Source organism: Castor canadensis, chromosome 17, assembly GCF_047511655.1.
Source record: "Castor canadensis chromosome 17, mCasCan1.hap1v2, whole genome shotgun sequence".
NCBI lineage: Eukaryota > Metazoa > Chordata > Mammalia > Rodentia > Castoridae > Castor > Castor canadensis.
Window position 1 is genome coordinate 53,597,552 of NC_133402.1, and position 24,894 is coordinate 53,622,445.

Sequence of the window (24,894 nt, forward strand, 5' to 3'; positions counted from 1 at the left end):
GGATTCAATCCCCAGCACCACAAAAAGGAAATAAAACAAAAAAACACCATTGATAAATCCCTTAAATAGGTATTTGTTGCTGGGCATAGTGACTCATTCCTGTACTCCCAGTTACTCAGGAGGCAGAGACCAGGAGGATCACAGTTTGAGGCCAAGCCAGACAAGAAGAAAGACTCCCATTTCACATGCAAAGTGGTCCGTGTCTGCAATCCAACTATGCAGGAGGCATAAGCTGGAGGATCATAGTCCAGGCTGGTCTGGACGAAAAGCACAAGACCCCATCTGAAAAAGTAATATAAAGCACAAAATATTGAAAGTGTGGCTCAAGTGGTGAGCACCTGCCTACCCCAATATCACAAAAAGAAAAAAGCTATTTGTATATCAAAGTGTATTTAAAACCAATATCCTTGGCAAGAAATTTGTGTAGAGGAACATATGAAGAAGCCAATCTTCCCCAATATTCTTTTGATGGACTGATGATCTTGATGAAGACAAGAGCTGTCAGTGAAATTCTCCCTTCTCATAGTGTAGTCCTCAGCAGGCTTGGTATCACCAGAAACATACAATCTTGAGCCCCACTCCAGCCATGAATCTGAACTTTAACAAGCTCACCGGGTGACTGGCACGCACCTTAGGGTTCAAGAAGCACCGAGTTAAATGAATTAACTATGGGTTCTGAATGGAACCTGCATATTCACCCATCCTTGGCAAATACACATTGCAATGGCTTCTATATGTGGTGACATCATGGATGGAAGTGCACACCACCCTCAGAAGTGCATGCATCCACATGCATAGTGCAGATGATGTCACAGCTCCTGAATTAGGGACACTTTGCAGTTCAGGGTGCAAGGGAGAACTGGGTCAGTTGTCCCAGAGAACAACTTAGTCTTTTTATCACATGGCCTTTGGGATGTCAGTCTAAACAGCCTTTTCATAGAGCCCCCATCACACAACTTATACTGTACAGATCCCAGAACCTTGCCTAGATAATTCGACCCTGAGAAAAGGTGAGTGAGGTTCAGCTTCCCTTTTCATGATTCAGACAGCAGGCATGTGATAATCTTCTCAGTTGAGGATCCCTCTTTCTCCTACTTCCACAGAAAGCAGCCATCCTCACTGCCTGATTCTGGGTGACAGGCCAGTCCTTCTGCTCGCCCAGAACACCCTACAGTAGGGTGAGGACTCAGTGGGAATCAGACCCCAATGGGTGCATCACCCTTGCAAAGCACAAGCCATTCTAAAGCCACCTCCTTAGTACATTTTCCAAGTGGCAAATGATTAAATTAAAATTCAAGTAATGTCTCTCTTCTCCATCCAAGTTTATTGGAATCTGGGAAAGTAAAAAGTTGCTTGATGGAAAGGAGAAATGCACATCCTGATTAAAAAGACACGGCTGCTGACAGCTGGGGCCATGGAAGCTGAGCTGCTAAAACTTGCCAGCACCGGCATTTTAATTGCAAGATGGCCTTCCTCAGAAGATGCTCTGAATTAACTAACCTGGGAGAGTGATGAGGCGGCTGGGTGACCCTAATTAAACGGGATGTTGTGATGGGAATGAAGGTCCCTTCATTTCTGAATGGCTTCCCCCTCCCTGCCTGCCTTCTACACCCTCCTTGAAGCATTTTGTTAAGTTCTAAATGGTTTCAGAAGGGAAACAGAGCAAGCAGACAGTTGATATGAGCATGACTTAACTCCCTTCTGTGATAATTATTTTAAAAGTACTCTTTAATATCCATTCTATATCTATAATTATATGAAATGTATCCTTTCTTATTGTACCATTCTAAGCAAACAAAAGCAAATGTTTTGGTATATGTCCTTTTTTCAAAAATTAAAAAAGTATCTAGAAAACAAAAGTAAACATTAAACTTAGAAATATTAGCTATTAATATTTTGATGTATTAGTTTTCAATCTTGGAAGTACATGTGGGGGAGGGGGATGGCGAGAGAGGAGAGAGATAAGGAGAGAAGAGGAGAAGGGAGAGACTGACTACTTTGGGATCATAATGTCTATGTAGTTTTATATTCTCGAAGTTCATTAAGCATTAGATTGTGAAGGATTTTAACATCTGGTGGAAAATATTTTTATAGTTATAAAAATATAAAAATGTCAGTTGACATTCAAAAACATCAAGAACTCAAGTTAAGCCACGTTTTGAGATAACATTAAGAAAACAGAACAATTTCTTGAACTAAAGCATTCCTGATGGTTTGTAAAAACTGTTTTGACGGGGGGGGGGGGGGGCGGGGGGGGGATGGGGGAAGAAGAAGGAAGGAAAAGAGAGAGGGAGGGACGAAAAAAAAGTGCAGTTAGTGGTATAACCAACATTGAGAAACTCCAAATAGTGAAAGCTGGACCTAAGTTACTAAGCTTAAGCGTATGAATTGAAATTAATATTTCATGCCTAATGGAGCTGCAAATCTATGAGACTATTCTGAAGCGATTTCATGGTATTATGACTATTACCTGAGATCCTTTCTATGACTTAGTGGTAGCATGAAGAACCAACACCACTGGCGTAGAGCCTTTGGAACTCATTTATATCCAACTTTCCTCTCCTTATCATGCAAGGGAGAATTCCTTTTGTCCACCTTCTCTGTAGCCTACTGGACCATATGACTAATATGGTATGACGTGAGGAGAAGAGATTTGTCTCTTCAATGGCTGATGAAGAATGGACGCAGAAAGTACCCAGCTGGCTTTGGTGACTATGAAGGAGGCTAGTGTTGAAATACCAGAACCAAAGACCAAGGCCGTTTCTTGGCTCACTGATAAGGAGGACAACTTCCCTGCAGAGCCACTCAGTTTTACTGAGCCATTTGGGTTATTTATCAAGTTGGTATGATCAATCTGTTCTGACGAGTCGCCCAAACAATGAAAGAAATGTTCATTTCCATCATATGCACATTATAACTGCATGCTACTGTGTCTTACAGAAGGAAGACAATAACCTACTCAAACATTCTTCTCCATCTGTTCACCTGACGAAACAGGGTTGGTGAGAAGGTGTGAAGAGTCCAAAATCACAGATCAGGGATGTCAGATGCCAGGGTCACTTGACATTCACCCATTCAATGTTTGCTAAGCAACTACTATGGAAAGCCCACTTTAAAGGTGGTTTGAGGGGTGAGGCAATTAACTAGGAACAGTTCTTTCCTTCTAGAAGTTCAAAATCTAACAGGGAAGAAAGCCATAAGAGTATAAAGATGGGGCACTTCTAACAGCCATGTGAATCTGGGAAAGCCATTTACTCCCTTGGTCCTCCCCGTGTGTCCAGTAGAGATAAAAACAGTACTTCCCTCACTGAAGTGATACAAGAATATAACATCTAGCATAATGCCTGACACACAGTAATTATTCATTAAATACTTACGTTTTTACTTGCCAGGAATATTAATATTACTAACACAGAGTTTATTCCTTCTTCTATTTAAGGAAATTGGTCTCTCACTGACAGGGAAAATACGTAGTATTACAGGAAAAATATGAGTTATGCAGGAGTTAGCCCAGGAATGCAAAACATGGACATAACACCCTGGGATACGAGATCTCTAAACATCTTAGTTCCCTCGTCAATACAATTGAGGTAATAATGTCTTCCCCTCATGGGATCCCTGAGAGGATTCAAGGAAATCAAGCATTTAACTTAGAAATGTAAATCGTTTCTTCACTTTTCTCCAGTTTCCTTAAGAAAGATGAAAAAGGTTAAGTGTGATAGTTTATGCCTATAACACCAGCTACGCAGAGGGGGAGATTGGAAGGATAATGGCTCTAGGCCAGCCTGGGCGAAAGTTAGTCAGACCCCATCTCTACCAATAAGATGGGTGTCATCCCAGTTACATGGGTGTAGGTAGGAGGATCATGACCCAAACTAGCCTGGACAAAAACATAAGACCCTATTCAAAAAATAACTTAAACAAAAGGACTGATGGAGTGGCTTAACTGGTCAAGTGCTTGCCTAGCAAGCATGAGACCCTGAATTCAAACCCTAGTACCTCCAAAAATAAATAAAAGAAAAAGATGAGCAGCACAGAAAGTATCTACAATTATAGGTAGATCAACACTAAGGATCTATAGTCTCTGAAATTCCAAGGGAAGCTTACAGCATAAGAGCCAAGATGCTTCCAACACAGGTGTCACAGTCTCTTCTGAAATCATCAAACTCAAAATTCTGTTTTCTGAAACTTCAAAAGTGTATTCATTGTTATGCATTGTTACCCATAACTTTTCTTTAACCTGACACAACCTTTCCTTCACTTACTGTGGCTCTGTGGGATGAGCTATTGTGTTGAAACATTAATTGAAAAATACATGGTCTTAACAAGGAACAAACAATGAGAAGGGACTGTGGCTTCCCCTGGTTACACTGGGGCATGACACAGCCAGACCTCACAGGGACAGTATAAAGCAGGACTTGGCATTTCACAGTCAACAAGACTTTAGAAGACACCAACCTGACATTGTATTACCCCATTTACTGCTGACTCCGAGATGGGGAGATATTAAAAATCAGTTATAAGAGACAGATGTGGTAGCTCCTGCCTGTAACCCCAGCTACTTGGGAGGGGGAGATCAGGAGGATCATGGTTCAAGGCCAGTCCAGATGAAAAGTTCATGAGATTCCATCTCAACATAAAATCTGGGTTCAGGGGCTCACACCTGTCATCCCAGCTCTGTGAGAAGCATAAGTAGGAAGACTGCAGTTCAGGCCAGCCTAGGCAAAAACACAAGACTCTATCTCAAAAGTAACCAAAGCAAAAAGGGCTGGAGGTGTGGCTCAAGTGATAGAACGCCTGCCTAGCAAGCATGAAGCCCTGAGTTCAAACCCCAGTACCACCAAAAAAAAAAAAAAAAGTTATAAAAGACACAGCACATCAGAGCTGGATATAATTTCCCCATGGAGAAAATGGTATCAGGCTATAACATCAGTCTCTCACTTCTGCTGCTACTCTTTATTTTTAAATAAGAGCTATGGTGTGCTCAGCACCTCTACCAGGTGGATTTTTCTAGGCTTTTTTTTTTTAAATCTTCTCTTCTTTTAAGGAGAGGAGAAAGAAATACCCAGAGGATGCTGTGTTTCAAGTGAGAGAAAACAGGACAAAGGTATATAGACCTTGTGATTTGAAACCCAAGAACTGGGAAATAATAATTTCAGTGTCTTTCTTCTCTTTTTTGGTCCCAGAAACCTAAGCATTTGATTCAGAGACAAGACTCCATCAAGTTAAATCTTTAAGGGATTGTTTTTCCCCATTCTCCAAGCAGAAGCTCTCAGTCACACATCCCTATACCAAGAGAGAGCCTCCTCAGTGACTGCCTTCATGAACCTGGGTAAGTAACAACCTAAGTCCTAAATTTCATGCCTGCAAGATAGAGAAGACACCATTTAAAGAGAAGAGTGCTGAAAGGATTGGGTGAGATTGCATACATGAAGTGCTGGGCAATGTTGCAATTGACGGTCTCCACAATTTGAATAGTATGTCCTGGAGTTGTGCAGTGTGACACCTACACAACCATACATGGCTGTACTTTCCTTCATTCAATAGTTCATTCATCCAAATCTTCACATACTGTGTTCCAGGCACCGTATTCTCAACTTCCCTTAATGAGCCTTAATGAATTATTCATCCATAAATTTATTCTAAAACAATTCTTGGAGTGTCATGACACCTGTCATGATTTTGTGTTTTCTGTCTCAGAGTCAATCACTCGTGTGCCAGTTACCCAGCACCCATCGTTATTGCCATACTCCAGGCCTTGTTCATCATCACATCTTGTTTCCCTAAGCATCCAGCACAGAGCAGGAAACAAAGTTTGTTCATGATGGACATATCCAATGCTGAAGGCCACACGTGTCTCCTGGAGGCAAGTGAAATCCATAAAGCACAGCTGTGTGTTTTCACTGATGAATCCCAGTCCCTAGATTACTGTCTTGCACAGGGTAGTTGCTTAGGAAATGTTTGTGAACTGAAGAATATGTTGGAGCCATTAAGGATATTATGTGAAAATAATGAAGATTGACGGCAAAATGGAAAACGTCAACACTCAGCCCCAAAGTAGAATACAGTGAATATATCAGTGAATATACCGGATATATTCAGTGCCTAACTACTGAAAGTAACCTTAAAAACTCGACTCTATTTTAGACTTGGTACTTGTTTTTCTTAAGATTTATAAGAGGGGACGGTAGTGGTAATAATATTACTCATCAAGAACCTTCTATGATTTGCAAATTCTAACACATGATCTCCAAACTTAACTACTCATTGTATTTTAAAGGTCAAGGGAATAGGCCCAGAGACATTTTACCTGTAGGAAGTGACTTAGCTGGAATTTAAACAGGTTCATCTGGCCTAAAACCCCATGATGCTTCATGTGGAGAAGAGGATTAACTCATGGACAGTGCACAATGTCAGTTTCGTTCAGGATATGCTCACATATGCTTCTCCAAAGAGCTCACTGAACTTGACTTCTGAAGATTCTCCCTGGACGCATGTATGCAAATATCATAATGAAACGCTTGCTAAATAAAAAATAAATTAATTAAAAAGGTTTTTTTTTCTGGGTGATTTTATTTATCTCCTAGACCTTATATTCTTAAAAGTAAATCCCACAAAAATTATCAATTATCAACATCCCTTGATGTTGACAGCACCCAGGAGGGAGATGTCTCACTCTGGACATGATTCTAAAAATTCACGTGCCATCTGCTTTTGGGGTACATTATGCACGTGACTTTGCATATCGTGGGATTATTAAACTGACCTACTAAGCAGCCTAGACACCTCTTCTCTGACCAATACACAGGCTGTTAGTTGCTTGTTAACCTAGAACTTTTCTTTTTTTTTTGGCAGTACTGGGGCTTAAACTCAGGGCCTAATGCTTGCTAGGCAAGTTCTCACCACTTGAGCCACATATCTAGTCCTTTTTGTTGTTAGTGTTTTTCAGATAGGGTCTTATGTTTTTGTCTAGGCTGGTTTTAGATTGTGATCCTCCTACCTTCACCTCCTAAGTAACTGAGCTTACAGGCATGCAACATCGCACACAGCCTGGCCTAGAACTCTTCAACTGATAGGTTCCACCTTCAGGGGACTGTGGACACAGAATGCAGTGGGTCACTGCTGAACTGACCAAGCCCTCTTACCTAATAGAAGGTACCTGACTGGAGTCAGAAGTAGGGGCTGATGCTGGGCCACATGGATGCTCCATGTCTGTCTCTGTGGCAGATGTCAGGGTCTGCAGGGTGTTTTGCTATAAGAATAAAATGCAATTGCTTTGAGGCACTAGCCCTGTTCCCCCAGAGCATTGAACTGTGTGGTAGCAAGATCTGCAAGGAAGCCCAACCCAGCTTCTCCTGGGGGAGGGAAGATCCTATCTGCTAAGCTTTCAGAGCTCTGCACAACCTGCCCCCTTCCCTCCATGCTTGTTAAGTGCCCAGCATGGCTTTCAGGAGTCATGTTGATGCCATATGTTCATACTACTGAAACATTTTACTGCCTGAGCAGACGCACTTAGCACTTCAAATCTGGTTGGCTCTTTTTTTTCTTTTATTATTCATATGTGCATACAAGGCTTGGTTCATTTCTCCCCCCTGCCCCCACCCCCTCCCTTACCACCCACTCCACCCCCCTTTCCCCCCCACCCCCTCAATACCCAGCAGAAACTATTTTGCCCTTATTTCTAATTTTGTTGTAGAGAGAGTAGAAGCAATAATAGGAAGGAACAAGGGTTCTTGCTGGTTGAGATAAGGATAGCTATGCAGGGCATTGACTCTCATTGATTTCCTGTGCGTGGGTGTTACCTTCTAGGTTAATTCTTTTTGATCTCACCTTTTCTCTAGTTCCTGTTCCCCTTTTCCTATTGGCCTCAGTTGCTTTTAAGGTTGGCTCTTAATACTTCCTTAGGAGCCTCCATGCTTCAAAGAGAGGGTGTCTAAGAAATTTGGGGAGATGCCAACAAGGCAAAAGGTTCCTAGTGACACACTCCAGGATGTCAGCCAGGCAGGGAGAAGGGCCCAATTCATTAATAACACTATTTTAGTGTGAAAGGAAGAAAACAGAAGACAGTAAGGAAATTTTATATGTAGAGACATTTTCTTTAATGGCAAATTAACATGTTGGTTGTATGAATGATTCTCACTTAACTAAGGCCAATTTTGCCCCTGATGTGTTTAGCAAAGTCTGGAGATATTTTGGGTTATTATAACTGAGTGCTGGAGCACTAAGTGGGCTGCTACTAGTACCAAATGGATTACAGGGGCCAGAGATTCTGCTAAACATTCTATAGTGCCCAGGATGGCCTCCTATAGCAAAATGTCAATAGTGCCAAGGATGAGAAACCCTGGGTAATGTTAACTTTGAAAGATGCAGAAGCATCCTTCTAACAATTAAATGAGCCACTTCCGAGGGATGTATGAGGAGAGGAAAATACTCTCATCTGAGTATAAGATCTGGGTTTGAATTTTAGGTGCAGGATGTCTAGCTCTATGACTTTGGGCTGGCTGGCTATCTATCTGCAGCAAACCTCAGTTTCCACTTTGGCCAAATGCATAGCTAACATTGTGTGAAGTTAAAATTACAAGCATTTGGCACCATGTGACACAGTGCCAAACCACAGCACTGATTATTAAGGCCTAACAAAGTGGGGGGAAAGGTACAAATGGTATTCTAGAGAAAAATACTAAGTCCTTGGACAGCTTGAGGGAACCAGGGCTTGAGTTTGCTCAGATCTGTTGCCTCTCTTCATAGACCATTCTTTGGCTCTAGCAAGGTGAATCTTAGCAGTGTGTACTCAAAGCCCACAGGGAACCTCCCTTTGCTCCACCCAAGAACCCAAACACTCATAAGTCCAGGTGTCCTATTTTTAGAGGCCAAATTTAACCTCAGTGATGGCTTGGTAAGGGAGAAAAGATTGTCAATATGTAGGATTTAGGCTGATGTCATTGTTCTAGAGCATGGAGCCAGAGGGGCTATGACTTCTCTTCATGGTTCTAGAGCTGAGCAAAACCAAGCCAGCCTCAGCCACACCTGCCTTTGGTCTGACATACACACACCTTTTTATAGCCACCATTTGCCTTAAATCTGTCATGTCCAACTCCCAGAACCCTGTCCTTAGAATAACCTGAGAGCTCCCTACTCTCTAAGCCCCATGGATTTCCTGAGCCATGTTTCTTCCTGCTGGCTTCAAAGGCACCCCAGGCAAGGGAAACCACAGAGCACTGCTTAGCCAGCCCACACAGATGGCCCCAGAAGGCCTCCAAATCAGAGAACTGGAAGATGCCTTGGGAATCATCTAGCTTGGTTTCTCTGAGCAAGCAGAATGGAAGCTCATAGAGAGGAAGGAGCAGGATGGTCACCAGCCCATAGGGTGTTCTCATGCAAATTAGCAATGTTACCTTGTCTGGTTGGGATCAATCCTGAGTCAAGGGAAATTGCTTGTTGACTGTAAGTGGTCCAGACCTCAGGCCAACACAAAAGGCATCTCATAAGCGTTTTGCTCAAAATCACAAAATCGAGCTGGCACAGAGTTGGGCTCACCCTGATAACCTCTAAGAAGAGATAACATTAGGCACACGTGGAAAATAAGTAGCTCTTAGACTCTGTCTTGTTGTTGTTGTTGTTGGTTTGTTTTGGCAGTACTAGGATTGAATTCAGGACCTTGACTTGCTAGGCAGGTACTCTGCCACTTAAGCCTCACCTCCAGGCCTTTTTGCTTTGGTTATTCTTGAGATAGCATTTCACATTTATGCTCAGGCCAGCTTGGGCTGCATCCTTCTATTTATGATTCCCATCTAGCTGGAATGACAGGCGCATACACCATGCCACGCCCAACTTTTATTGGTTGAGATGGGGTCTCTCCAACTTTTTAACCCAGGCAGGTGTTAAACAGCGATCCTCCTGATTTCTGCCTCCTGAGTACCACCACACCAAGCTGACTCTTATTATCTTTGCAAAGAAATTCATTGGCTCAAAGTGTGAATTTCAGACTTCATTGTTAATAGTCTTCCTCCCTTTAATGATAGAAGGGGTGGGGGGGGTGCAGATTCTTTAAGGACATTCTACATTTTGCTGGTGGCCCAGAAAGGTAGAGAAGGGTTCTGGAAGCTGGGGAGGAGGACTCTAGTCATCTAGTTCAAAATCAGTGCTTAAAAATGCAAGGTCAAATCCCAAAGGATGGCTTTGTTCTGAAATTGTAGAAAGCCAGCATGGCATAGCTTTGGGAGAACAGAGCCTCATTTCAAAGACATACATTCAATATCCCATCATCAGAGTATTTTCTACTTTTGTGATGAGAAAAATATGGCACATTTTTTATGGGAAACTTCAGTCGGAACTAGAGCAGTCATCACATACTAAAGCTTAGGCAACAAAAGCCTGTGTCAAAAGTATGCTAATGCATTGCTCCTTTTTTCTACAGGTAACTGTATTACTCCCACCCTTTCATATCCTGAATTTCCCTGTCATGCCGTGCCTTCTGCCCCCACCACATTACCTTAGGAGGGTTTCTCCCTTTTCTTTGTGGGATTGACGTGCTTAATTTTTAGGTCAAGTGTTAACAAAATTTTTCTATAAAGGACTAGATGGTACACTTTTGGGCTTTGTGGGCCATATGGTCTCTATTCCAAGTACTCAACCTTAACATTGTAATACAAAAGCTGCCACAGACGATGCATAAATCCAAGGTTATAGCTGTGTTCCAATCAAGCTTTATTAATAGGGACAGGCAATAGACTGCCACCTAAAAAGAGGCAGTAAGTTAGATTTGGTTCCTTGGCCTTAGCGAACCCCTACTCTAAGTGGTGCAGGACATGCGTGAGCAGAATCTGAACTCAGCTTTTAGAAGCAGGCTGGGAAAGCCACCAAGAAATCATATTCCTGGACAAACAGGAATTTGGAGCAAAGGTGGCCATTGTGAGGATTGCTCCTCTAATTCTACCCTTCAGCATCGTAAGTGGGAAGTACCATGTAGCAAAAGGAGAGACTTATCTACAGCATGGGTAGGACATTCTAAGATATATCTCCTCGACATGTGTGTCAGCACTCTGACATTAATAAATTGATAAGATTCCACTAGTCAGCCTGATCTCTTCTCTCCATTTTCCCAGGACACTATAGGAATGATCACCAAAAAGAGGGTCTCAGTAACAGTAGTATATTAAGAATTTTTATTTGTTGTGTTTATTTAGGCAATTACATGGAATTATGCCTAAATAACTAGAAAGGTTTTTTGGTTTTTTTTTAAGTGAATGGAACTCAACAGGATTTCTCTGAGACCTAGGGTTTGGAAGACATTAAATTGACTAGATGTTTTACCCTTTATTTGGAAACATGGCATCTCTGCAACATCTATACCCAACAGACAGTCGGTATCATAATTCAGACATCATAATTAATTCTTTGCTAGATACCAGACCACAATTTCCTTCCTTATATTTGAAAAATGTCCAGTTTCCTGGGTTAGACTATAATTCCTCCATGATAGCAATGATATTTTGAACTTCTGAGTGTTATTATACCTGCAATGTCCCTGCAGTCTAAAATACAGTTGCTGAAATACAGAGAACAGTTATTCCATGCCAGGCACTATTCAAAGGTGTTTTATAGCCCTTCTAATTTAATGTACATAGAACAACCTATGAGTTAGGAACTATTTTTATTATTATCCCCTCTTGATAAATAATGGCACTGGGACACAAAGAGGTTGAATAATTTGTCCCCAAATCACACAGCTACAAGTGTGAAGCCAGGATTTGAATCTAGGTATCCCAGCTCCAGAGCCTGCATTCTTAACTTGTGTGTGGTACTGCTTCCACCAATATGGGTGATCAATAAATGGGGTTGAGGTCAGTATTGACTCTGAGAGGTGGGAAATGAAGAACAAGGTCTGAGTTGAAGCTGAGGCAGACTGTACACAATTGCCAGTCATTCTGTGCTGCTCTCTCCCAAGATGAGAATGTTATACTGTCCCTAAAGGGAAGCTGGGCTCTAGGGATGCTGACTGCCATAGGAAGAACCACACAAAGACATGTCTGCAAGCCCCTTCTTGCTGGCCGTGATGTTCATGCCTGTAATCCTGACACTTGGAGGATGAGGCAGGAGAATTACAAGTTTAAGGCCTACTTTGGCTACATAGTAATTTGAAGTCCAGCCTAGGTTACATAGTGAGACCCTGTCTTGAAAGCAAGGGAAGGGAAGGGGAGGGGAGCATAAGAGGGGGGGAAAGGATAGAAGGAAAGAAGGAAGGAAGGGAGGAAGGGAGGGAAAGGATAGAAGGAAAGAAGGAAGGAAGGGAGGGAGAGAGGGAGGGAGCAAGGAGAGAGAGAAGAGAGAGAGGAAGGATGGAAGGAAGGAAGGAGAGAAAAAAAGGAAAGTAAGGGGAAAAAAAAGAAAGCCCTTCTTCAATTGCTTATGTTGGAAGACCCTGGGAATATGCCTACAACTGGTAATAATGCATCCTCTCAGAGCCCTCCCTTGGGGACATGAGTCTAGCCCTCTCTATGGAGATATGGGTCAAGCAAATAGCCCCTGAGCCAGCCTTTTCCTCCCCAGCTCTCTATGTGCATCTCTCCTTCTCTCCAAAAGCCTGCCTCTGGGAAGTACAGTGATCAGCACCTTGAATTTCCTAGTGGTTAGGATGAGGGCGAGGAGCTGCTGAGAGGGAAGAGGAGGCTCCCAATGATGGCTGTGTGCCTTAGATCACCGGACTTTTCCTTCCTCAATTCCCAGATTGTGTCACTTTTGCTGAAAATACATTTGATTCATAAACTATTTTAATCTCTTTTTTATTTTCTAACTTGACATTTGGGAGTAGGAAGTGTACTTTAGTTACAGTTTTGCTTGAATTCCATGGTATATGGAAAGAATTATACTTTTATTGTCTTTTAATGCACTGTGTTCTTGGCCTTTGTCATTCACAAAACAGTTTTTGAGCTAGTGGATAGCTTTTAATTATTTTACCATTATACACCTCCAAAGTCATTAGATCATGTTACAATAATAAAGTGTTCAAGAAGTCTCACTGTGTTTGACCAAGAATATTTGTAAACATTCTACAAAACTTTTTATGAAAACTCTCTGTATTCTTGAAAACAATTTTATCCCGCTTTAAAATATTTCTTCAAAATTCAGTTATATCACTCCTAATGGAATATGGGACAACACTGATTTGCTCTTTATCCTTACATTCTTTGCCTAACATGTTTTCATAATAGAGTGCAAAGATTCTCCACTACTAATTATTTCAAGGAGTTAGTGTCTATACCAGGATTCTGATGTATCTTTAATCTACTATATTACCTTGGCCCAAATCACTTCACATTCTGGGCTTAGGTTTTCTTTGTTTTTAACACAGGGAGTTGAATAAAATAATCCCCAAATTGTATCTTGTCAATAGCATTTAAGGAGCGCTCACAGTGTAATGTATAGTTATCATCAGGGACATCTTCCCCCTTTCTTTCTCTACAAGGTGACTCTTTTGACCCAGTTTCACCTGATAAAGGAAGAGAAGGAAAGCTCAAATAGACTATAGGAATCACCTGATTGCCTTAGAAGGAAAAGAAATCTTTTATTCCATCCCCAATGCACAAACTCACACCTAGCACACACATCATATGTGATTTGATGTTGAAATATGAACTTTTCAATAATCACTTGAAATGCACCAATGAGAACATTTGTATTCTAAGCATCTATCAAATATTTAATAAAAAGATTATTTCCTTTACTTAAGGGCAAAAATCGAAAGGTCATGAGCAGAGGGGACCTCAGCCACTCTGCCTCCCAAACAAGGCTTCCAATAGGGCTGAGCAGTCCAAGGATCAGATGGAACAATCACAGAGAAATGCCAGCCTCACAGGGAATAAACTTAGAATCTTCAACCAGCTAATTGACAACACAGTCAACATGGATTTCATGCAAATCACTTCCACAAAAGACCCAGACATAGGGCTAAGACCAGAGATTATTAGGCACTGGGTATTGGTCTTTCTGGGTGCACAATTGCATTCTGATATATCTATAAATGCTGTCTTCACTATTACAGGATGATGTGTACATTGATTCCACTATTTTCAGGTTATGCACTCGACTCAGCCTGCGCAAAAATTCATTTGACAATTACATTTGTAGATGTCAATTAAAATTTCTTCCCATAACATTTTCTTGTGTTATTAGGCATGTCACAACAATATTCTGATTATTTAGATGCATTCACAATATGAGATACTGTCTCATCTATAAACCCACTTATCTGACTTATAAATGTCTTAGTAATAAGAAGATATTCCCCTGTAGGTTATATATTTTGAAACTATGTAATTTGAATTGGTTTCAGTTTACATATTTTTAATGAAAGCCTCAAGAATACAGGCTAAATGTATACATCAATGAGTAGGTAAAATGGGAGACTTTTTTGGAACTATAGAATTGGATAGTGTAAAAGACAAGAAAATCTAAAATCTTTTCAATTTTAAATTGCTGTAATAAAGAGAAAGCAAGGAACTGGAGGAGTGGCTCAGTGGTACAGTACTTGCCTAAGAGTGTGAGAGGTCCTGGGTTCGATTTCCAGAACTACAAAAAAACCAAACAAACAAAAAACTGAAAACATAAACAAAAAAAAAAATCCAATGACAATCAGGTATGGACCATCCAAAGTATAAATTCCAACCAAAATCCTTGACCTCCAGGCTGTCTGCGTTCTCTGGTTGGTCAGACCATTAGCTTTGAGTGTTTTGGCTCACCCAAGAGCTGACAAAAATTAAAAGTTAGAATTTCAAACACCAGCCTAAGAATCCTGTTCAATGCTCTCTTTCCAACTTAGTCTTCTATTGCAAGCAGCTTTTTTACTTAAAGGAACCAATCTACTGATTAATGTAGAGCCTTGAAGGGATTGGATGATTCCCCCAGCTGGAGAGAACGTGGGGGAAACTATAAAAGAGAGAACAGTGCCTAGTATTAGAGGAAAATTCCATCATGGAGCCCTCAGAGAGGAAAATACCTTCCCCTGAAAAATGAAGGTGACAAAAATAAAGACCAGTACCACAGAGTTTTATTTATATCAGTTCCCCTTCCTGGATTGGAATATTCACTTCTCTGAATATTAAAATCTAATTTGGAAACTTTGTTTAAAGTCTTTCTCTATGAGACTTTCCCAGTTCATACACCTCACCCATTCTTAATACTCAAAAGGCTTATCCCACTCCTCTAGCAAAAATGCTTACCCTGTCCTGCATTATCGCACATTATTGTTTTGTGACATCATGCAATTCTTACACTATTATTTAGCTTTTCACATACTTGTACTGTGATTGCAAAATGTAATTTTAACCTTTCTGAGAGTGAAGTCCACCAATATTTTAGCTTTCTTCTCTAACACAATAAATAACGCATAGTAGGTGTTTGATATATGCCAGCTGATTATAACATTAAGGAAGAAAGCAAGGGGGAAAAAAGGAGATGGAGAAGGTAACACAGGGGAAAAAATGTCCCTCAGTAGCATGCAGATAGACCTGTTGTGAAGGATAAGGTATTAAAATTCCATGCAGCTAAGAACAATCATCACCTAGTAGACAAGTGAGAATTCCTGTGAATTGAAGGAAGGAGTTAAGGGAAGAAAGAATGGATGGAAGGAAAAGAAATGATAAAAGGAAAGAAAGTGAAAAAGAAAAGGATGGAAGAAAGGAAGGAAAAAAAGAGAAGAATGGAAGAAAAGAAGGAAGGATGGAATGAAAACAGAAAGATAGAAAAAAAACAGGTAGAAGGAAAGATGAAAAAGAGAGGGTAAAAGGAGTGAAATGAAGTAATAGAGGAAAAGTCTTACCCTTGCCCTTCTGGGTCTTCCATTTTTATTCTTATTCCTTTTCTATTTCCAGAAACAGCTCTTGGTGCCTTATGGATGCCCGGCACCTAGTTGCAGGCTCGTTGGTGCACCTGCATATAGCTGTGTGTGAATCACCTCCAATACCAATTTGTTGTTCACTAGCCAGAACCCACCATCTCCTGTGTGTACAGAGCCACAGATCCTTGGAAGTCAGCCCCAAGAAAGCTGTGTTTCATGGCCCAGGGAAAAGAGCACTGTAGGGCATATGGGCAAAAGTGTGGGCACCACTGGCCTTCCACCAGGAGCTGCAGGGGAAGGGCTTCTCCTCTTATTAGTCCCAAGGCATCACATGACATGCTCAGTCCAGTAGCTTCCCAGGCAGCCCATCAGGGAATCTGGGCTCAGAGACTCCATGGGGGTAGAGAAGTGCCTTTGAGGATTTTCACTGGCATGGAGCCATGGCCCCCTCACTGCCAATTCTAGAGGCCCTGCCATCACTCCTTTACCCACCCCTGATAACCCAAATACCCAACACAGGGTGTGCCCCAGACAACACAGGAAGATGGGTCACCCATCTCTTTCAAATATACAGCTCTTTCATTAACTTAAAAAAAAAAAAAAGCTTTGGCTTCCCAAAATGTCCCCATCCCTACTCTTCCTTTTTCCCTCTATCAGAAGTGCAATGACATGGTGATTGTAAAAAGGAAGTTTGTTATAGAGAGTACATCCACTGCCAAGACAAGGAAGGGGCTCCTGATGGGAGAAGGAGAAGGTGTCCACTTCAGGGAGGAAATTGGATGCACACTTGTGTGTACAAGTATGTTTGATTTTTAGATGAGAGAGTTGATAGTTTTGAGCAGATTCTCCTCAGGAATTGTGACCCAAACAAGATTTAAAAACTTCCGCTCTATGCTCTGAGGGGGAGCAAAGCAAGTTGTCGGGGGCTTCTTAACCAGGAAAAGAGTGCTTGGTTAGTTTGCCAACAAAAATGCATTTCATAAAAATGTATTTTCTAGAATTAACCTATTTTGCTAAAAGGACAAGTAAAATTTTAAAGTAGGAACTTTCTTCCCTAGCACCCCTCATCTCAGAGATGAACCCATCTTTCCATGTATCTGTGCCCAGCATCTGCTAGGGAAGGCCATTTCAACTTGTGACACTTCATTAAGCACATCCCAGATCCCTAAATTAAAGTAACCAATTCTGAAAGGAAAAGCCTAGGAAACAGGATCACTGCTAAACCAGATTCATGCTGCAGAAACAAGATAAGCAGTTGCAGAAGAAATTGTGGTTTTAATCTACCACGTCATTGTCATGAACTTAAAGTATCACTGGAAAAATAACCAGGAATATCTGCCTAGTATTTAAGTAAGCCCTACTACAGCACTGTGGGGACATGAAGAGTGATTCAATTCCTACAGAGGAAAACGAAGCCCGCAAGAATCAGGGCGATGCACTTGAGCAAGCACAAAAACATGAAATAATGGGAAAATCTGCTTTACCACTTTATTTTGAAAAAGCAGTTTGCAGGCTCCGCAGCTGTTAATCACTGTTCGCATATGGCATGGCTGTCACCTTTTTGAATCGTGTTTTATCTTGAAAAGATTTTCCTTTATTACCCTTCCTTTTGCACATTCCTGAGGAGTTGTGAAACAAGAAAATAAGAAAGACTCTGAGGTTCACAATGCCAGGATCAACATTTACAAATAAGGCAAGCAAGAGAGTGTGTGAACATTTTAAATTATGTCCAGTTTTGAGAGAACAATTCTAGCATCTTCATTTCCAAGCTGCAGAAACGGTCTTCTCTCTCACAAAAAAAAAAAAGAGGAGCTTCTATTCTTAACTTTACCTTGAATACACATGACATTGTCTAAGCCCTTCATAGAAAGTAACATAAATACTCATATAGATGTTGTTTTGGGTCAAAAACTTAAATTTGATTCAAAGGTATGAGGTTTGATACCGCATACCTTTGAAAAATAAATTTGATGGATGTAGATATACATTCTAGGACATCTATGTAACTCAGAAAAGATTAATAATCATATACTTAAGATATTTCCATTTACTTTTTAAAACAGAATGATAAAAGCAACCAATAGGAAACTCAGGTTTCAGAAAAATTTGTCACAATGATTCCCCCTTACTGTACTATAACATTCCCCTTACTTATCATTGATGAACTGAACAAAAAAAGCAACACCCCTCTGCCTCTAGTTCCATGGCTAATGGTTTTCAAAAGTTCTAAGAAGGATTAGTAGTTCTCAGAAACAAAAAACACAGAAACAAACAAATGCTATTCCTCAGCCAGGAGGACCAAGCAAGGTCTATTTATGGAACATGCCTTGGTGTCTGTCTGTCGGTCGATCAGTCCTATAGCTTATATCTGCTGGGGAAAGCCATTCAGATTTGTGATACTTCATTAAACCCATCTGCATCACTATCATGGCTTTCTAAAGTAAAACTTAAAGTACAAGAGCCAGAAGGCAGCACAAACTGCAACACTCCAGTGTGAGCCCCACCCTATCCCTCCTACTCCTCCCTTCCCAAATGGGAAAATGTGACATGGGTCCTGCATGTGAATCCAAGAGCTTAGGAGAAGGGTTTCCTACCTCACCCCAGGCTCTTCCTAGCCTGTCTGCTCTCAGTCATCCATCCTGCCACAGCAAGTGAGTCACTTACCAAGGATGGAAGGCAAGGCTGCTGTCTGAACTCCAGTGCTCTGGAGGCTGGGATGTTTGACAGGAAAACCCTGCAGCCTGCGATTCTGATACAGAGGCTGGGATTCTACTCTGCCTCTCAGCAGAGACTGCATGTTTCCCTCCCAAATGTCTGAATTAATAAATGATAATCCCATGGTCAAATCTATGAAGCTAAGCAGATGGACACCCTTGCTATCTCCTCAGAAAATGGGGCGGTGGGAACTCCAGTTCCTAAGGGGCATAGCGTATGCTTTGAGTTGGGAGGTGGTTGTCCAAATCACACTACAGAGCACAAGCCTCACTCCCAAGATGACAAGTTTCATTTTCCTCTGAGGGTAGAGGGCAATAAGAGCCAGGTGATTGCCATCACTTCTGTCCCCTTCATCCACCAACAAGTAATCAATTTATAGCTCTCCTCCACCTGCAATTTTGGAAACTAGTAGAAGTGTGATTTCCACCTGTGATTTTGGTACATGAAAGAAGGCACCTTAGGCACCAGCAGTAGGTGATTACAGGGTGCTGTAACCCAAGCCTTGACCATCTGGATTGTGCCCACACACATTGAAAGCAATCTCAAGAGCTGCTGAACATAAACAATAAATATATTCTTTGACCCCAGCTCCATAAACCAACTCAGAACAACCATCAAATATAATTTTGATGCTCTTAATTCCTAAATCCCGTTGTTTCTCTCCAGGTAAAACAATTGTTAACACAGTAGCAGCAGATGGTCATGCTCTTTGTATCTGCGTAACAATTCCAGCTGATGCTAACTGAATTTGACTGATGGCAACTCAGGAGACCATGGCTGTCACTTTGGCACACTAGGGCTCAGAGATACCAAGGGTGTCTTCTGTTTCCCTCCCCTTCCCTCTTATTAACATTATGTAGAATGGTCATGCAAGAAGGATTTTTAGCGAGTAAATAAGATACCTTGATTTTATAAGTGGGGACAGAGAACCTAGGCCATACATCATTCATCGAGAACTACACAATCATTCAGGTCATAAACCCCTACTGTGTGTACCATCCTCACAATGCACAACAAAGCTCTATCACTTAGCTATTTGGCCCATTGTCTATATTTTAAAATAATATCCCCTTGGATATTTTGAAGCCTATGTATATTTCCTATCTGGAGATGGCCAAATAGAAATATACTCCAAATGCAGGACTTAATAAAAAAAATTTTTAAAAAACTAGATAGTAGGCTTTGCAGGCAATTTGTTCTTATTGCAATTATTTGGTTCTGCAACTACAGTGTGAAAGAAACTATATCAACACCAGGTATGACTATATTCCTACATAATTTTATTAACAAAAAACAAAAGGCCAAAAGCAAAACACAAACTAAAAAATTATGTACACTAAATTGACTGTAATTTGTGGATTGTGACTCTTATGGATTGCATTTGACAATGACCTTTTAGGGCTGCAGATCTCAAATTTACCTTAATCAATATTATTTCACCTCAAACCTTCCTTAGATTCATAAAAGTTGATGTATATGTATAGAGGAAAAAAATCACAGAAAAAAGTGCCTAAAGAGTTACATTGTTAGTAGTTATTGGAATTGTTCATAAAACACAGGAAGGGACTGAGAATCATAAAAAGAACTGTCCTGGACCATTCAAGCAAAGGAGACAGAGGTTTCCACCTAAGTAATGAAGCTCTGAGCCTCCCTAATTGAGCATCTCTTCATCCCAGTTTAGGGAAGATGAAGTTCCCATGATATTATACAAAAGAATGCAAGTTCTCATCATCTCATTCCTACAGAAAAAAAACTCTTGTCCATTCCTGCCACAGGCACCAAGTCCACTTCTGGGCTGCTCGGTGTGGTCAGCAAGTCAAATACAGAGCAATACATAGAGTCAAGAAGCAGGTCTGAGTTTCCCTGAGCCCTGTCCTGGGTAGGAGTGAATGGATAAGGAGCAGGGGGACCAGGCTACCTTCCTTTTTTGTGCCTGCTTTAGAGAAAAGGGCTTCTCAAAAGCAGCTCTAGCAATCTGAAAAGCCAACAGTGTTCATCATTTAAAGTGAGAACATGTATCCCTTGCCTGAGCCCACTGAGTCAGAATTTATAGAATTCTCAGCAAGTACCCAACTTAAAAACAACACAAGAAACTCAGCTAAAAGATTTCTCAGGAGGTGACTCCTTATGGGATACATCCCAGACTCCTACTTGATGTGACATGAAAAGGATATGTGACTTGCCAGTATGATCACTTGTGTTTGGATATCCCTACAAGTGTTCCTCTCCAAACTGTATTTTAGAAACACACAGGTGTCATTGCCAAGGGATCCATGATACCTGAGGTCAACTTCATGGTGAATTCCAGCTTCTGCAGAAAGTGACAAATGGTCATCTAGCTTTAGACTTTGGGGGGGGGGTTGTTTTGATGATGGGTTGTGACTGTGACATAAAACATCTAGACAAACATTTTAAAGTTGTCCAGTGAGCCAGATGTTTGCCGTCAAAAAGATCACAGTCAGATAACTATCTTATTCCCTCTTTTCTAACTGCCTCATCCAAAGAGCTTTTTCATCTAAGTAAACACAGTAATCTTGCTGCAGTATCCCCCTTCCTTCATTTGTTTCTATAAAATTAAAAGGACATTTGAATTCATTGATCATCAATTGAGAACCATATTGAATTATGTCAACTCCGATTTGGTTGATTTTACTCAGTAAAACTTAATGACACCATAAAGCATTCAGAGCCAGCCGGAGCATCAACGTGTCTGAACAACCACAGACCATTACACACCGAAGGAAAATATCTACTAGAACTCCTCATCCATTCCCACTAGATAACGAATAAAAATGATGAGAAAAGGAAGTATTTCAATCATTAACCCACTATTAAACACAATTCAGCTGTCAGCATTACAGAAGAGCCTCTGGTAGTGGTTTGAGTTCTATCATTCATCTGTCTCTCTTACTGAAATAAAGCAACAGAAGTGGCACCTGCTACCTAGGCTTCCTGGCAGTGAAATCTACCCCAAGGAGCCAGGATGTATTGCTCAGCACAAACTTCTATAAGCTGTTATCTTTCAAAATGCCCTCACCCAGGATAGAAATACTGAAATGGGCAATAAAGCCACATCTTAGTTTGTTCCAAGACTGGTCCTTTAGTTGCTGCTTTTCCTTTAAGCAAATAAATAAATTATATTTAAATATTTAAAAGGCCAATCCAAAGCAGGGCAGCCTTTTCCTTAGAAAGTTACCATCACTAGCAAATGCAGGATAAGGTTTAAGAGAGACCCCTGTGTTTGAAAGATGTAATATTTAGGGGATAAGAAGTTTATCACCTTTGATGGCTACAAAAGTCATCAAAACAGTTAGGGCTCAGCATTAACACATGACGTTCTCATTGGAACAATGCTTACTACGAGTTCTTAAAGAACAAAATGGCTTTAATTTGTCATACAGTAAATACTGATATCTTAATACACACGCAAAAAGTTCTTTGGGATCTTTAATGATTTTTAAGATGGAAAGGAGCCCTGATAGCAAAATGTTTGAGTACCTTTGTTTTAGTAGAAGGATTGTACAGTGTGGAAAAAATTGGTTTTTTTTGTTTTTAAATTTTATTGTTTCTACATTTATTTACATGTGTAAACATTATTTTGGCCACCTCCCTCCTCTCCTGCCTCCGGGCAAAACCTGTTCCACCTTCTTGTTCTCCAATTTTGAAGAAAAAACATATAAGATAAAAAGAAAAACATAGTGTTTTTGCAGTTTGAGATGAAGATAGCTATACAGAGAGATTCCTTGTGTTGTTTCCACACACATGTGTATTACAGCCTGAATTGGTTCATCTCTACCAGACCTCTTCACTGTCCAAGTCCCTTCCCATAGTGTCCTCTGCCAGTTTGTTACTATTTTTGCTCCTATACAGTAAGCATATCAACAACATTCAAATTTTTGGTTTCCTTCCCTTTCCCTATTCCTCCTGTGCACATTCTCCCCTTAGTGTGTGACCCATGTCCAGTAAGATTACTGCATTTGTTTTAGGTCTATAATCCACATATGAGGGAGAACATGCAATTTGGGGGTTTTGTCTTTTCTCCTCTGTCTTCCATTTGCTGTGTAACCACAGCCAAACTACTTAGCCTCTCTGATCTTTCTTTTTCTATAGATCAGACTAATCACCCTTATAACTATTTGCTCACTCATGTCTTACCTGAAGAAATATAGCAACCAGAGGTCAGAATTACATCCATCTTGTTCATTCCATATACAAAGAGACTACTACAGCACACTGCATGATACATGATATGGTCCTAACAGATAATGGTGAATTGATTGACAGAGTGGCACTGAGGATTAAATAGGACAATGTGTGTAAAGTACCCAGTGAGGCACCTGGCACACAGCAAATGTCATAGGTGCTTAGTAAATGTCAGATTCCTTTCTTCACCACTAAGGCTACTCTCAGATGTACCACACAGGAGAAAAATGCACAGCTTATCTACAAACATAAACACACAAGGCATTGGCTCTCAAAGTGTGGTTGCCAAACCAGCAGGATGGGCATCACCTGGGAAGTGATTAGAAATACACACTATTGAACTCCTCTCCTAGACCCACTGAATTTCAAGGGAGGGCATTGCTCTTCTTCAGCAAGCCCTCCAGAAGATTCTGATTCCTGCTCAAGTGTTAGATCTGTGGCTTGAAGACATGCAAGGCATTTCTAACCCCCTGAAATGAGAGTATACTATTCTGGTAACAATTCAGATATTCACAGCAGAAAAAGAAAATGCCCAATGTGTTGTCAGAGGATGGCAGCCTAGGATCCTTTCCGGAGATACTCAATGTCAAATACAATAAATGCTGTTGCTGGACTGGCAGAGTGCAGCGATTGATTTTATATTCAGGCTGTGAACCTGGGGCCAGTGCTAAACATACCTTACATTTGAAATAAAACTGAAAGCAGCAGGAAAAGAGGAAGTTATATCTTACAACTCAGCATAAGCCTTGAGTCATCGTTTGTGGCTAGGTGTGGGAACAGAAAGAGGAGTAAGGAGGGAAGAGAAGGAAGGAAAATGGTTGTGTCCAAAACTGTAAATGCTAAAGATTCCTACCTAACATAGCTTCACAAACACGTTCCTAGCTTCTACAACACCCCCGAAACACAGCAAACCACTACCATTAGGGCAATTAATTACTCAAAACTAACTTTTGAGAGATGCCACAAGCCAAAAATAGTTGCAATATGAGTCATTCCCAGGTGTCAGAAAGCTACACCCATGTGTTACCAAGGGCATAAGTACTATCATTATTTCGATTTAACTTCTCTAGAAACTAAGTTTCCAAAGAGTAAGAACTGGGATTTAAATGCAGGAATGTTTAACTCAAAATTTATACCCTTCATGAATTTAAAAAAAAAGATCCTATCTGCCAATATGTAACAGAGTGCAGTCTTGCAAATATAGTGCAGCACAGTTGAGGTAACATCTATGATCCAAAGTCAACACATAAAAGAAAACACGCATATAGTTACAATAGTCCTTGAAAATATGCCACAAATTCTTAAGTTCAATATATATTGTATTATAGATATAACTGTGTGCATTATGTATGTGTATAACTTCATACGCTCATTTAGATATCATTCAGGACAAGCAAGCAAAATGTAAAAGGATCTTTAGCAAATGACAGGGGAGGTAGAATAGATCTTGAGTAAGTCCACACTTGGCCAGAGCGCAGTGTTTGCTGGGAAATGCACATGGACACAGGGTAGCAAGTGAATACAGCTGGCCCTCTGATCTGTAGATGAAACCAACTGCAGGTAGAAGTTTAAAAAAAATGTGTCTATACTGAACATATACAGACCTTTTCACCATTATTCCTTAATCAATACAATACGTGAACTATTTATATAGCCTTTACATGTATTAGATAGTATAAGTAACCTAGTGATGATTTAAAGCATACAGGAGGCTATGTGTAGATAGATACAAACACTACACCATTTTATGTAAGAGACTGAGCACATTAGTATCCACAGCGGGTCCTGGACCAATCCTCCATGGATACCAAGGGATGACTGCACTCTATGCCCCAAATGGAGTCATGTCAAGAAATGAAATGTACAGCTGCTACCCAGAAGAGCATGCAATATGACAGGGAGTGAGCACATGCCCCCATGTCCATGTTATAAGGCAATGATGCAGGGTTGGCTCAGCATAGCCAGGTCATGGGAAGCTATGAAAAAAGGAATTAAGTTCAACTTAGAGGATCTGAGCCTAAGTAACAGCACTAGTCTTGGGACTGGGAGTGCCCTAGATCTGCTTTGACATTGAATCATTTATAAAACCACACTATTCATATCTAACCCACTATGTACTTTTAGTGACCATATTTGTGTTT

The 24,894-nt window shown here is 40.7% G+C and overlaps 1 protein-coding gene across 5 annotated transcripts in view; it reads right to left on the reverse strand.

Annotated features, from left to right (window-relative positions):
- Cpne4 (copine 4) overlaps positions 1–24,894 on the reverse strand; it is a 661,593-nt gene that overhangs the window by 448,973 nt on the left and 187,726 nt on the right. The window contains exon 1 of one of the 5 annotated variants that reach the window (XM_074059819.1): positions 18,430–18,912. The exons of the other annotated variants lie outside the window; for them this stretch is intronic. The gene's annotated coding sequence lies outside the window, so the exon portion shown is untranslated. Of the gene's footprint in view, positions 1–18,429; positions 18,913–24,894 lie in introns of those variants that run through there. 5 annotated transcript variants of the gene reach the window in all.